At 33.5% G+C, this 15,877-nt stretch overlaps 1 protein-coding gene and 1 long non-coding RNA gene across 2 annotated transcripts in view; one reads left to right on the top strand and one right to left on the bottom strand.

The window, feature by feature from the left end:
• The window catches only part of LOC105226686 (putative inorganic phosphate cotransporter), an 81,376-nt gene that overhangs the window by 50,179 nt on the left and 15,320 nt on the right, over positions 1–15,877 (bottom strand). The window lies entirely within an intron of this gene.
• Positions 1,213–5,707, top strand: LOC125777869 (uncharacterized). Its single transcript, XR_007422436.1, has 3 exons — positions 1,213–1,565; positions 5,408–5,476; positions 5,572–5,707. It is a non-coding gene; the product is annotated as an uncharacterized LOC125777869 (long non-coding RNA).

Below are 15,877 nucleotides of genomic sequence, written 5' to 3'. Positions count from 1 at the left end.
TAGAAGTAGCGTGATGCTGCTGTAAGGTCATGCTCTCCTTCACTAGCTTTGTGCTCACATTCAGCGAACGCAAGGCCTGTGTAGCAGCTATGCTATCGGCTAAAATCAGCTTCACTAGGGAGAAGTACATCTCTTGCTACCTTTTTGGCTGACATTTTTGCTTGAGAGGGTTTCAAAAGAATACTTCTAACTTGCTCCTTGAGCTTCGATCCATCCGTGAAAAAGCCTCTTTTCCAGCGACTCCGCGCGACCCACATTTTTTTGGAGGTATGTGCGTGAGGAAGATACCGCTGGGGGACGTTCCGCGGCGCAGTGGTCCAAGCGCTGTCCAAGGGATTTAGTCGAAGTGGGAGAGGATTTCGGAATATTCCTCTCTAAGACCTTTAATGTGTCAACTTTCCCGGAGTTTGTCAATGCATCTGCCACATCTATGTTCTCAGGTACTATAGGTAACAGAGGGTCTACCAACAATAACGACGAAAAAACTAAAATTTGGTCAAAATGGAATTTGAAAGCTATATGAATAATTTTATGTCATTGATGACTAGAACAAAATGTCGGATCCGTTTGCATAACTCAACCCGTTTACGCTTACTTTCGATGACCCGGTGCGGTATTTCGATTGGAATTGTGACTATAGTGCGCTGTGCTGTCCTTAAGCTCCTCGAGCGTTGCTGATTGATTGGCGTAAACGTTGAATTTAATACAACCCGAGAGTAAGCAAACATGGTCGCCCCGAGCCAGCAAAAATCACGTCATCGCTTTGGTAGACGTTGCATTATACAAAAAACTCTGGAACTTGTATTGTGATATCGAAGCCTCATAAATGGAAAATTTAAATGAAGGAGGAAAATTATAGTTGGAGAAGTCCGAAAAAGCAGTCCAATATAAGAGTAAAATTCGAAACTGAGGCAATTTTATACTCTTAGCTTTTTTAAAGAGTACAAACTCGACAGTTTTTCATGATTCAAACATTTGTTGAGTTACTTGAACTGAGTAGTTTGGAGGAGCAGTCAATAAGCTTAGAATAGAATTAAGCTGATGTGGTCTTCCGAAACTGGTCTTCCGAATTAGGATTTAGATATCTAAAATAAGGAAAACCGAGCGTGGAATATTCAACTGAACGTTTCGTTTTTCTATTGAGATTCTACTAAGAAATTTTCTTATGAACTAACGAATTAGAGTGATATTCGAAAATAAATTCGCTACCATGAAACAGGTGGTCGAGTACACTTAACAATGCTTTATTCGGTTTTTTATTGCTCAATTCGCGAGCTATCATTGATCTGCTAATGAAATGTTAATCAAAATAAATCAATTTGCGAAAAATGAAAATTAGCAAGGCCTATTTGAAAACTATTTACACAGATTAGCTTGCTGATTTTTCAATTATCATAAATAATTTACGGTAGCTTAACGATAATCTTTGAAATACGACAATAGTGAGGACAAAGAAGCTGTGACAGTAGCACATTAAACGCCCATGAGTTAGCGCAATGGGCGAATCAGGAATAAATAAATTTATTGCTGAGGTGTGGTGGGAGACGAAGTGGCCGAAATTACGAGTAAGTTCATAGTCTTTTATACAAGGAAACGCGTGTAAGTTATTTGTTTCTTAAGTGAATGCATTTAAAGTTAAAAAAATATATATTAAACTAGCTGACCCCGCAGCCGTTGTCCTGCGTGAAATTATATGCTTTGAAATGAAAAGAAATTTGAAATGAAAATTCATATTGTGTTGATATCATTTAATTGAGATTTTTCTACATTTTTTTCAATGTAACGCAGCTTGATAAACAACATTTTTTGGTTTCTGTCCCGGTGCGTTAATGTACAGAGAAGATGGTTTTCCAACTCGTGTGCACGCCACTTATATCTGGCCGTGTGAAAAACATAGCATTTTCAAATTTATGTCACCCACTATGCGACTATCCTGTTGATCGTCATCTCAAATTCTATTTTCACTGGAAACGGAATACATTTGAGCTGAAATGGCAAATCGTTAGAACTCAAAGGAATTCGTACAATCAAGCATTCTGCGCCCTTGTTTTCGATGGGTGCTTCACAATCAGTCGGGTTTCATTACACAGTTTCGGTGCATGAAGATTGCGAAACATAATAATGACAGGTCCAACTTTGAGACGCACAGGATGCGGTGGCATACCAAGCCTCTCCAAAGAATTTAGAAATTTCACTGGATAATTGACGGCGTCGTCGTCATTGTCAAGATGATCGATTGATTTGTATGAACGCAAGTCTCCCGGAATTTGACTTTGAATCTTCCAGTTTAAGTCATCAACAGCGGTATTTTTGGCAGCTAACATTGCGCGTGCACTTAAGGAATCGTAGTTACGATAATTTGGCCAATGTCCGAACATTCGTGATGAGTTCATCTTTCGTGAATTGATAAAGGGAAGATGGAATTGATATCGAACCACCGGAAGTATCAACCGTTATTGTACCATTTCCAATTTTTAGCGAAGACGATGTAAAATGTCTTTGACAATCTTTATATCGAAAAGTATGCGAACTTCATTTTCATTCCAGTGATTAACGTGTTCCAGCATTTGTAATTGCTGGCTTACTTCTCCAAAACTTTCACATATTCCCATATACCATTCACAGTAAACAATGACTCAAATAAAGTTGAACCGCGTACCTTAATCAATAGCAACCGAAGGTAGAAACAATCGTTGTTTTTCGGGTGGATTGTGTAAATTCGCCCTAATGCATTAGTTAATAAGACACCTCGATGTCAATCTACTGGTTCGCCTTGCTTTCTGCGTAACTATTTCTTCGGCGATGCATCCCAATTATAATATCAAAGTATTTCCGAATGTCCTTGCAAATGGATCACTGACGAAAGTTGTGCTTCCTTTGGTCACGTATTTCCAAACGTATTTTATCGATTTCACCAAACTGCAATACTAAACACTGATATGAGTTTTGAATGTGAATTAGACAATAATGGTGAATACAGTACGATCCATGTGTTGTCAACTTCGATATTCACTCTTCTAAGTTGAATGCTGAACGTTCTGTTATCTGGTGAGCGACGCCGATAGAGTTGATATCTACCATTTCTAGTTTGTGCTTCCGAAAGAAAAGCAGAGTGAATAGTGTTTCGTGCATTTATTGTCAGACATACAAACCGAAGTGGGATTGTAATGTCCGCAAGGTCCATGAATCATATTATGGTGTAACCATCATCCAAAGAAGAATGTGTGCATGCAAAATAGAGGTTTTTGCCACTCAACAAAGTACATCTCATCCAACAGCACCACATATACGTTGCTTCAAGATAAAGACAATCAAACATCGTAACTGTTGTAGGAAAAGTCGTGCTGTAACATCGTGACGATCACTTGCTGATTGACCGCGAATTATAATTCCGAACGTATGTCTCCGCATCCTGGGAGTACTTCTTGCCTTGCCTTGCCTTGGCCTGCCATACTTTGTTGGCAAAAAGAACACCGACCGATATTAGGTCGACCTCTTGGTGGCTTCGTAACAAATTTCAATCTGCAATTGACCTCTTTGTGTGAAACACACGTAAAGTTTTCACTTAATAATTTTAAATAATTTTTCTTTTGAATAGACGAAAAAAAAAGCAAGCGACCGAAATTGAACGAATCAAATAATTTACAAATCAAAATATTGAAAAACAAAATAAACAAAAATTGAAAAAAAAAATGTGTATGGAAAAAATTTACTTTTTAGAAATGTCCAATTTTCCGACTTTTCCTCATAATGATATATGTATATCCAACGATATCGCCTTTTACTTTGGCATCGTTTTGTTTCATACACGTTTACGCCAATTTAAGGTTTGAATATTGGATACTGCGATGGTAGCGCCATCTATCGATCAAACATTACAAAATTAAAAATTGATTAAAAATGAAAAAATAATTTAAAAAACATTTTCCAGTGGACCAAATTGTAAACATAAACCTTTCCCGAATCTCCTTGAACGTACAGACAAAATTTCATCAAAATCGGCCCATCCGTTTAGGAGCAATCTCAAGGCAAACACACGGTCAGAAGATTTATATATATAAAGATATGTAACTATAAGAATTAGAAATAAGTAAGAATAAGAAAAGCGTTGGAAAGGCTCTGTACAGAGCGCTTGATTTAGAGCTTTGAAGTTTCCATTTTATATTTTTAAAGTTTAAAAAATTTTAAGAGATTCATCAGGAGTCTATTTGGAGCACAGTTATTTCTCAATTACAAAGAAATTACCATAAATTCTGTTACAAAATAATTGATCGCTTCTCACAAGTGTTTACAATTAATGATAGAAAGAGAAGTGGACGTCGTCCCATGATTCGAATTAATTCAGTTAGAAAAACTGTTCGTGAACTCCTTCGAAGAAATCCACTCAAAAACAAGGTCAAAGGAAATGGACATATCGCTAAGACTAGACATTAGTCTAGTCATACAATACACGAGCTAATCTGATATGAAAACCTACATCTTCTGATAACGCACTTAAACCAGATTAGTCTCAACAGATGCAAGCGCCTTCTACTTATAGTTTCACACCATCAACGGCCATGAAGATATCTTTTACAAAAGGAAAAAACTGTTGAAGACCCCCACAAAACCTACGTAAAAATTCCAGACACGTAAAAAATTGTGTTCCAAAGACCACCAAGACTACACGAAGCGCAGAGTTGAGGACGAGCCACGGCCAGGGCAAACATCAACTGATGCTCAACACGACAATCAAATAAAAGAATTGGTGCTTGAAAATCGACGATTAACAGTCAGATATCTTACTGGCATCGTCGAAATATCGGAAATATCTGTGAAAACTATTTTGAAAGATCATTTGGGCCTAAGAAAAGTGAAAAACATTGTTTCCAAAATCACAAATTTTTTTCAAAAAGAGATATTACTTTCAGAGGGACGACAATCTATGTATTTTGAAGAATAATTAGAGAATTTTAAAATCATGTACAAAGTCTTACTCTAAGTAAAACTTGCTGAAAAAAAACAAATTTTTAATTATTGATCAATGATTCCAAAAGAAGCTCAACAAACATGCTATTTCAATACCCATACTTATATTTACTTTTCTATTTATAACCCTTTACAGCTCAATTGTAACGCGTAATGGAAAATAACTTCGAAATTTGCGTAGCAAAAAATATATTCAAACAGATTTCTTGCATTGAACATTATTTGTTCTCGCTTATTAACAAATAACGAACCCAATACAAAAGACTTTAAGCTTCGAAAACTAACTTTAAAAGCAAATTACACATAATAAAATAAAATAACAAATAAACAAAGCATTTTTTTTATTAAAATGATGAATTTCTATTATTTTGTTTTTTGTTTTCTCGATCTGGTCGACTACATTTTGGCACTTCTATGGGTACGAATATGAATACAAAAGGAATTCCTTTGCTTTGCTTACTTCGCTTACTTATTTACCACATTTCGAACAGTCTTTCATTGTATGTTTGTGAGTATACTCGAAACAGGTTTACTGATAAAAATTTTTGCAAATTATGTGATGATTAATATATGTAATCATTTACTTTTAACGCACATTCACAGTTAAGTGGCATAGAAAAGAAAACCAATTGGGCTTATCTGTATGGAGCACAGAGAGTCAGGAGCGGAGCCCGGCATACGAAATATGAGATTAAATGGTAAATATATAGAACCGCATTTCACTTTATTCAAAATATTTAAGCTGAATGAAAAATTTCGTTCGAGAAAAGTGCTTTTTGACCGTCGACTAGTATTTTATTAGTTACATAAAAGCTTCAGAGTTTTTTTTAAGCTTTTATTAAAGAAAGTGATTGCTATGATCATCAGAAATGTTTAAAGTTTAATCCTATTCTCATAACATGTAAACTTTCTGTATAGAATTTATCATCCTTAAAAGCTCTCATTTAAAAGGTTTATGCTACCAAATCTACCTCTTTAAACATATTTAGAACTGCTTTATATTTCTTTAATATTTGTTTGGTTTCAATAAAGATTACGGTCCCTAAGCATTTTTGTAAGCTTTTATTTGAAATAAGAGCTTTTTATCATTTAGTTTTTAATACACCGAAATATTATGACCACTTTCGCTTTTTGTAAGCTTTTAAGAGCTATTTACCATATAGTTTTTATTTTCAAAAATAATATGACAATTTTCGCTAATATAATATTAAAAGTTTTATAAAAAGAGAATTTTTTAGAAGAGCTTTCACTTTTATAAACAGCTTTAAGCTACTAAAACTATTCTTTAGATTTCTATAATTAAAACATTTTCCTAAAACTTTTTTAAATCATGCATTTTTTGAAGAAAAAGTTTAAGTTCTTTGTCTTTTTAGAAAAGTGGAGCGGAACTTTATTAAAAAGCTTTTATTTTGACCACAACCGTTTTTTGAAGATTTGCACAATTATTTTACACTTTCAGTTAGTTTCAATGGAAATTTTGAAACTTTAACGTCTGAGCTTTTAAGCCACCATGACGAGCTTTTAAGCATTTACATATTTCCTACAAGCTTTGTAATATTAACTATATTATTTGTGTTAGTGCTCTATTAGATTACTCATTCTTAAAGAAACGTCTTACTAGAAAAGCATTTTAGGATGTTTTTGTTATTTTTAACTTCCGAATTGTAGCACTTTTTTCAAATATCTCAACCACAAGCTGCATTTCACGATCTTTATTGAAACCTATCATATAGTTTAGCATGCTCGGTAACTTGAAAAAATATCGCCTATGAGAATGCAAATAATATTTTCAAATCGAGCTTTTTTGAAGCTTTCAAAGCTCGTATTTACTAAATAGCTTTTGCATTTAAGATTGCATTACGTCGTACATGAAGCTTTTTTTAGAGTTGTATGCATTAAAATTTAATATAAAGTTTTGTATCGGGTGAGTCATCTAACGGAAAGTGACAGATATTCAGTAAAAGTTACGAAATGTGCCACTAATCACTATTCTACAGTTCGCAGATTGGGTAGAAGATCGTTTGACCGAGGATGGTCAATTTTACCGAAAAATCATCTTTTCGGATGAGGCTCATTTCCATTTACACTATCAAGCATTTTTTAAGCTTTCAAAGCACACAATACACAATACACAATAGCTTTCACATTTAAGATTTGTATTACGTAAGGCTTTTTTCAGATTTGTAGGCATCAATAGTTCAGATAAAGTTTCAAACAAAGGTTTATAAGTTTATAGACAGGTCTGAAGAGAATTATCATCCTAGCGGGGTACAACTCCATTAATGTGTTATACCCACATTTCCACTACATCGAACACCTTAGGCCTTTCGCTTATCTTTCCGAAAGGACTAAGTCTTCCTTTTGTAATTTTTACTAATAACTGTTCATTATTTTTCGGTTGGTTGTCAATTTATAAAATAAAACTCTAATAAGTATACTCAAAAACAAGTATATTCAATAAATACAGCATCGCACATACTCGTATTTATATGGCGCATTGTCAGCTTGACAACGAAAGCGCTTTCATAGTTAATATTTTGGCTCATTTGTTAGCGTGTTTGTGTATAATTCATTCATTTTAGCTATCGTCATTTAGCGTCTGCTCTCCGATTTTTGTTTATATATATTTTTTTTGTACATTTTTACTGACTTTTTTCTTCTTTTACCAGCAACTTTTTTCCCGACTTTTCGTGCACCTTCAGTTTTTGAATACAAAATACGTGTTTACCGCAAATTTTGCCAAGCTCCAAACGCCTGACACAGAGTCACGAAAACAATGCTTAATTGTTGTTATTTACTTTTGTCTAAATTTTTTTATGTTTTGTTTCATTTTAGAGCAACAATTTGCATATTTGTTTTTGTGGTTTCTTCTGTTGTTTCGTTTTGTTTACTAAGTGTTTCGGCGAATTCGCGTTTTTTCGGCAATTCACAGTCACTTATGAATAATTCGGAAGGCGTTTTGTTTTTATCTAGTTAAAATACATTCGGTGTTTTGAACAGGTGATAATGGGTGGCATAATAGATTTCTTTTTGGTTGGCGGAACACATGAATTAATTGTTGACAATATGCCAAATTAAAAGCTTTTATTTTGTGCAGGAATTAATGTGCTTAAAGCGTTTTAGAAAATATTTGAATAGTTAATGATTTGTTGATCAATAATTAGTTATTTCATTTTGACTCACTCGAGGCTTTCCGAAATAGTTTCGTTGATCTGCAAAGTGGTCAAGTCAGCATAAAAACAAAAAGTCAATGAACCTATGTATGTGGGATGTCGGGTGGATTCTAAATTTGAACTTAATTAATTTCATAAAAAAGTTGTATAACGATATTAAACTTAAGAGAAGATAGTTAACAAAAGCAAAAATTCGTATATTTTTCGAGAGCATTTTTCACAGAAAAAGTCGAATAAAATTTTAATAGCGAAGCTTCTCAGTTTCGGAAAATTTGTCTTAATAGCTTTATTAGAGAAAGCAATTGCAAGCATTTTTTAAAGCAATGCACATTGAGCTTCTATGTTACTTTTAGATCCGATGATATATGCTACTTTGAAAATAATATTTGTATATTTACTTAAAGTATAGGTATTGGAATACAGGCAAAGTCAATTTCACCAAAAATTCCGAAATCGATACGCTAGACGGAGAAGTAGTAAAGCCTTTTTCAAATACGAGTAATCAGACTTAACAGAGTTCAATTTTGCTGTTGGTTCAATTACGTAATTCAAAGTTAATTACCTGATTAAGTATTAAAAAGTCGCCTAATTAGTATTCAATATTAATTAATTACCTAATTAAGTATTTAATTACTTTATTAAGTTTTATAAAATTAATTGCAAACTAATTAGTTAACTAATTAAGTATTAATTAATTACGTAATTGGTCTTCAATACTAATTAATTATGTAATTCAAAACTAATTACATAATTAAGTATTAAATTATTGTCTAATTAATATTTAGTATTAATTAAATACATAAATTAAATAATTCTCGAATTAGTACTCAATATCAATTAATGACCCAATTAAATAACGTTTCAATACCTAATTAAGTACCAAATAATTATCTAAATAGTATTCAATACAAATTCATTACGTGACTCAATACTAATTACCTAGTAAAGTAATAAATTATTGCCTAATTAGTATTCAATACCAATCAATGACCTAATTAAGTTTTGAATAATTAACTAATTAATAATCAAATAATCAAATAATTATCTTATTGATATTCAATACTAATTAATTACCTTAATAAATATTAATTAATTACGTAATTAAATATTAATTAATTACCGAACTAATTATTAAACTAGTTCCTAATTAATATTCAATAGTTATTGAGACTTAAACAATCACCTAATTATTATTCAGTACCAGTTAATTACTTAAATAAGTTTGAATAATTAACGATTCAATACTAATTATTTTGCTATTAAATATTAAATAGTGACCGAATTTGTGTTGAATACTAATTTACTAACTAATTAAATATTAAATTATTGCTTAATTATTATTCAGTATTAATTAATAACCTAAATAATCGTTAACTAATTAAGGATTCAATGCCAATTAGCTACCAAATTAAGTTCAAGCAATTACCTAATTGGTATTCAATACTAATGAATTACCTAAATCAACAATATATACATAATTAAGTATTAAGTAATTATCTAATTAATATTCAATACCAATTAATTCCCTAATTAAATTTAAAGTTATTAACGATTCAATACTAATTGGCTACCTCATTAATAAAATAATTACCTAATTAGTATTGAATACTAATTAATTACCTAATTCAACACTCATTACATAATTAAGTATTTAATTGTTACCTAATTAGTATTGAATATTCATTAATTACCTAATTAAGTGTTAAGTAGTTATCCAATTATTATTCAATACCAATTGTAATTAATTAATTAAGTTTTTAATTGGTATTCAGTACTAATTAATTACCGAATTCTAAATTAATTAATCATAATTCCTTTATGGTATGATAAATTAAGTAGAACTAATTAATTGTCCAATTGAAAGTAGATATTTTTGGTTTAAGAGCACTAGAGTTAATATGAACTAATTGTACAAGGTATTGTCGAAGATCTCTGAGTCAAAAAATATGGCTTGTCTGTTAACAAACTGAAGTCGACAATGTTCGATGGGTGAAAGGAGAGCCTTGAAACAATGTTCAGCGAGACACTTTCAGTCTTATAAAAAAATTATCTAATTATAAGAAGACTGTACTTGTGAATATTGCAAATTTGAAGTCTAAAAAATAAGAGTTATTGCTGTAAGCTCACAATGTACCAAGAATTTTATTAGGCACTGTAACTACTGTCTGATTCACCTGAATTTCCGTCTACCCTTGTTCAACCATAAAATGAGCGAAAATCGACGTTTGATGAATTTGTTATCAGCTTGTTACATGTAGCGCATAAATAAAGCAATAACTTGTGGAAAATTACATGGATATACATATGTATGTATATTGAACCACGTTTGTATAATAAGGTTACACAAAATTTTGTGTGTTGAGTTTCTTAACCCTAATACTACAGAGCTTAAAGTTTTTATTTACTAAAATGCACTGCTGAATTTCGATATACTTGTAGACTGGACTCGATAAACACCAGAACTAATATTTAGAATGTATTTTTAAAATTCTGATTACATCTTTGTAAAGATATTAAGCTTCCCGTTTTATTTCCAACATCAAAAGTTTTCATTTATAAATAAAATAAAAGGTCAGAGCATTCTTCAGATAATGTTTATTTCTTTTTTTACCTCGAATAACTATAAAATTTTGTTGTAAAGGGTGATTTTTTAAGAGCTTGATAACTTTTTTAAAAAAAAAAAGCATAAAATTTGCAAAATCTCATCGGTTCTTTATTTGAAACGTTAGATTGGTTCATGACATTTACTTTTTGAAGATAATTTCATTTAAATGTTGACCGCGGCTGCGTCTTAGGTGGTCCATTCGGAAAGTCCAATTTTGGGCAACTTTTTCGAGCATTTCGGCCGGAATAGCCCGAATTTCTTCGGAAATGTTGTCTTCCAAAGCTGGAATAGTTGCTGGCTTATTTCTGTAGACTTTAGACTTGACGTAGCCCCACAAAAAATAGTCTAAAGGCGTTAAATCGCATGATCTTGGTGGCCAACTTACGGGTCCATTTCTTGAGATGAATTGTTGTCCGAAGTTTTCCCTCAAAATGGCCATAGAATCGCGAGCTGTGTGGCATGTAGCGCCATCTTGTTGAAACCACATGTCAACCAAGTTCAGTTCTTCCATTTTTGGCAACAAAAAGTTTGTTAGCATCGAACGATAGCGATCGCCATTCACCGTAACGTTGCGTCCAACAGCATCTTTGAAAAAATACGGTCCAATGATTCCACCAGCGTACAAACCACACCAAACAGTGCATTTTTCGGGATGCATGGGCAGTTCTTGAACGGCTTCTGGTTGCTCTTCACCCCAAATGCGGCAATTTTGCTTATTTACGTAGCCATTCAACCAGAAATGAGCCTCATCGCTGAACAAAATTTGTCGATAAAAAAGCGGATTTTCTGCCAACTGATTTTGGTAATAAAATTCAATGATTTGCAAGCGCTGCTCGTTAGTAAGTCTATTCATGATGAAATGTCAAAGCATACTGAGCATCTTTCTCTTTGACACCATGTCTGAAATCCCACGTGATCTGTCAAATACTAATGCATGAAAATCCTAACCTCAAAAAAATCACCCGTTATAATTACCCTTAGCTCATCCCCAATATATTAACAACAATTTAAATATGCCCTCCGTTCATTAGCACTGAACTAAGCCACTTGATAAGAACCAAGTCAATAAGCAAACTAGTTGGCAAACACTTCACGTACAAAATGCACAAGCGCTCACATACAAATGTACTTGATTACAAACCGGAATTGCATATATATCAATATCCAGATAAAACTACAATGTTAGTAGGTCAATGCACATTTGGCAATTGAAAGTAAAATTGTAAACAAACTACTATATCCCATACAACACTGAAATTAGCGCGCTAAGTAAAGCAAGTAAGGCATTAAGCACTTAAGCACAGGTATTATTTCGAGTGAAGTATGAGTGTTGACAAATGACTTGCACAGTGCTGTTATCGTTATCGGAAAGCACTGCTAATAGGTTTACGATACTTTATCCATTGTTGGCCTTTAATGTGCAATTGATTGGTAATGAGGGTTTAAAACATTGTTTGCGCAAAGAACTGATAAGGCAATCGAATTCGTATTCGTATTTGTATATTAATTGATTGATAAATTTAATTTTTTTTAACGCTCACGTGATAAAATGGACACGGAGAGCGAAAGGATTAATCGGCCGTTTTCTGAGCAGGAGTGAGGAACTAAAATTCAGAGTTCACAGCAGTATATAGAAGTTACTGCATTCGAGGACTTTCCCGGCTTTATAAATTTTCGACAGTGATATACAGATATACGCGGGGTGAAATGCTTTTTCCGATTTTTGAGGTTTCAAGAGTTCTCGAAGGTGAGGTCGACCAATAAGCGCGCACTACTGTCAGTTTTAATAAATTTTCAATCCTTTCTAAATTCTTGAGGATTTTTAAAATTCTTAAAGAATTTCATCTTCAGTTAAATTTTTACTTTTATGAATATTAAAGGAAGCAAGACCATTGGACGCAGTTGGAAAAGTTCCAGACCTGCCAGAATACTGCACTTCAGACTATAACAGGTTATCCCTTGATGTCTGTCGAACATCTTCATAGCAAGCCCCGGATGCTTCCTTTGTTGGAGTATAATACACTTCATTCCTAGCAGTTTCAGCTTGCCTGTTTTCATAGAGGCCATTTCTGCAGTCACCTTCTTTAAGCGGAATCGCTTTAGGAACATCATTCCTACATCATGTCGATGAACTGGAATAATATACTGACAAAATTTCGACGCGACTAGTACTGAATGCCATTCAAAGTGGAACTATTAACACTTTCATGAACTTTCTTCCATTTAATGGCGTACTTGGAGTCCAAATACTATGCATAGCAGAACAAGGGCTCGAGTAGCTTAATGAAATCAGAGTGACACTTGCGCAACTTCGTTCTGGATTCTGAAGCAGGTTGAACTCCTCCTTATCCAGATTACATCCAGACACTAATCACCTCTTGTCCCCAATGAAACTTAACTCCCCTTTCACGGAGCACAACCCGTCCAAATAGCTCGTTTAATAGACTTAAAGTTAAGTAACTTCGATAAAAGTTAACCCCTTTCCGAAATCTTGAATCCATTGCTATCCGACCACAACAAATTCCAATTAAATCTCTAGTTTTAGCTTGCAACAGATGGAGCACAAAGGGCAAACAGAAGTTTGATGAAACAAAACATAAACGATTTATTTTCAGGTTAGAATTTAATACGAAGATACGCAGCGAAGTTAAAATTCAATAATGTGATAAGGAAATATGAAAGCGGTTTCCCGAAAATCAAAGAAAATAACCAGAACGAATCACACTTGCTCTAACGAAGGTTAGTGAAAGTCTAAGTTTAAACAATAAAATTTTAGTAAAATGTTTCATACAAGAACCACAGCTATGTATAACTGACTGAAAGTCACCACCAGTATTTTTCTCAGTAATTTTTGGCTTAAAGATGGTTGGTTCAACTAACGAGGACTTTTCGATGCCTTAGCCAACGATATACGAGTGACGACGGTACTCGCGAACATCCCAGTCGAAGCGTTCCAGAAATGTTACGAAGCATGGAAAACTCGCTGTAATCGCTGTATAGCTGCCCAAGGGGACTACTTTGAAGGGGATGGCAGAGTTGTAGATTAATTTTTAAATATACAGTTTTTATGGAATCAGTCTCATTACTTAATTGTCATACCTCGTATTATTACTCGAAAATTAACATGATTAGAAGAACGCACTTTGTGGTAGTTTTTACAGTTCAAAGCTCTACAACTAGACGAGGCGCAGTATACCTTTTTAACTGCCGACGATGAAAAGAAGCACTGCGAACAATAAAAGCAACCTGAGACAACTGAATACAGAAAATCTAGCAGGAATAGTTGATAATCAGCGACGAAAACATGCAACGAATTTTCTCAAATATTGCACCTACTAAGAAAAGGAGCTGAACACAGACTCCCCGGTACCGAAGAATTAGAGTTAATAGAAGGTGAACCAAATTGCTTGATGCTGGGAACAAAATCGTAGGTATCTCTGGACATAGGAAAAGTTGAAACGGAACTGCCATAGGTTATGGAAACCTTTCTCTGAAATAATACGTAAAAGGGAAAAATTTATGATAGAAGGGGGAAGTGTTTTAGGGCAAACTACTCACGTACGATGACGATCCATATATGGTGCAAAGGCATTGTAAACTTTTCTTACTACATAAAAAAAGGAAAATGCTCTAAGTTTGGACATATAGTTGAGCGGCAAATATGTTAACTAGAAATGCATTATTTTCTGTATACTTATCTACAAAACCTTTACTTTAACTTTTTCCTTCCTGTAAGCGTATAACAAAAGATTACTCACAATATGTAGTAAAACTAAAAAATTATAGCAGCAAAATGAAAAATGTACTTCTTTTACAGAATTAGGCATAGAGTAACCTTTTAAGTTGCCAGTTTACTACAGTATATCTCAAGCTGAGAATTTTGCTATTACGAAAACCGCGGAGCTGGCTTCTAATGCACCTGCAGCCAAATCCAGAATCAACATCCACCAAGGCAGCCAAGCAGTGATGGGAGCAGGAAATAATGAACGAGATTGCCAAAAAGGCTAACAGCCGAAAACGTGATCAACATTGGGAAACCCACGCGTTGTCTATACGACGCTCTTGACGGAAGTATATCAAAGAAAATCAAAATCCGATTGAACGAGCTTCCTGGGTGCAAAACTACAAAAGTCATGTGAAAAACGGTAGCTCGGAAGTACACAAAATTCCTATTGGCACTCGGTAGATGAGACTGGACATGAAAGGAACACTGACTGATCACTGTCTGGTGGCCATACACGCTCGCAGGATGGGGCTGACAAATCGAGAAGACTGCAGGAAATATCTAGGGCAGGGCATGAAATAGAACAGTTACCTTACATCATGCTTTCATTTTGCTTTGCTCTTTCATATGATTTCTGTTCTTTTAAAGGCTTCACATGTGCACATCCTAAGCATCGTTGAAGTTGTACTAGTATAGTTGCCAATGCAAATATATTCATATCACTAGCTCTTGTAATATTTATTATCTAATATTGTGGCATATGTATGTTAAAAGCTCTTAATTTATTTATTTCATAATAATTTATACTAAGCACGCAAAATATATCAATTAGCAACTAAACTATACCAACAAATTATATTTAACGATCCCTCAAAAAAATTAAGTAACAATAATATTTGAGTAGAAAGTAGTTCTTATCGACGCACAGCTCATAAAATCATAAACTTTTATAACGCTTATAAATTTTGCTTCGAAATTCTTTTGTTCGCAATTATTACCCAGGCATTATGTTCTTATACACATACGTACATATATGGTTTCTATGTAAGTAAGTTTGACGCAGTGCCATAAAATTTACAATGGGAAAATATTTTTAATTTATAACACAATGAAGCGTAGATTAGTTGAGTGGTAGGAAATTTGTGTTAGGTAATTTTTAGTTAACCCTTAAGTGAGCAATTAAACGTTTGAAATAAGGTGCCTATAGGATTAATACATCGCTGTGGTCAAGAGAGTGGCAATTAGACTGGATTTAGAACATTACTGAATAGATGAGTTCATAATTTGATTAATTATACATAAGTCACCTTGAAGTTCGAAATTCGTACGATTTTATACTCACACTCAAAAATATAGATAATTACTCAACAATATAGATAATTTCCTCAAATTACAAATGATTGCTCA

This window comes from Bactrocera dorsalis, chromosome 3 (genome assembly GCF_023373825.1).
Source record: "Bactrocera dorsalis isolate Fly_Bdor chromosome 3, ASM2337382v1, whole genome shotgun sequence".
NCBI classification, from domain to species: Eukaryota; Metazoa; Arthropoda; class Insecta; order Diptera; family Tephritidae; genus Bactrocera; species Bactrocera dorsalis.
Note: the sequence above shows the minus strand (reverse complement) of the source record. Positions and strands in the feature narration are given on the sequence as shown.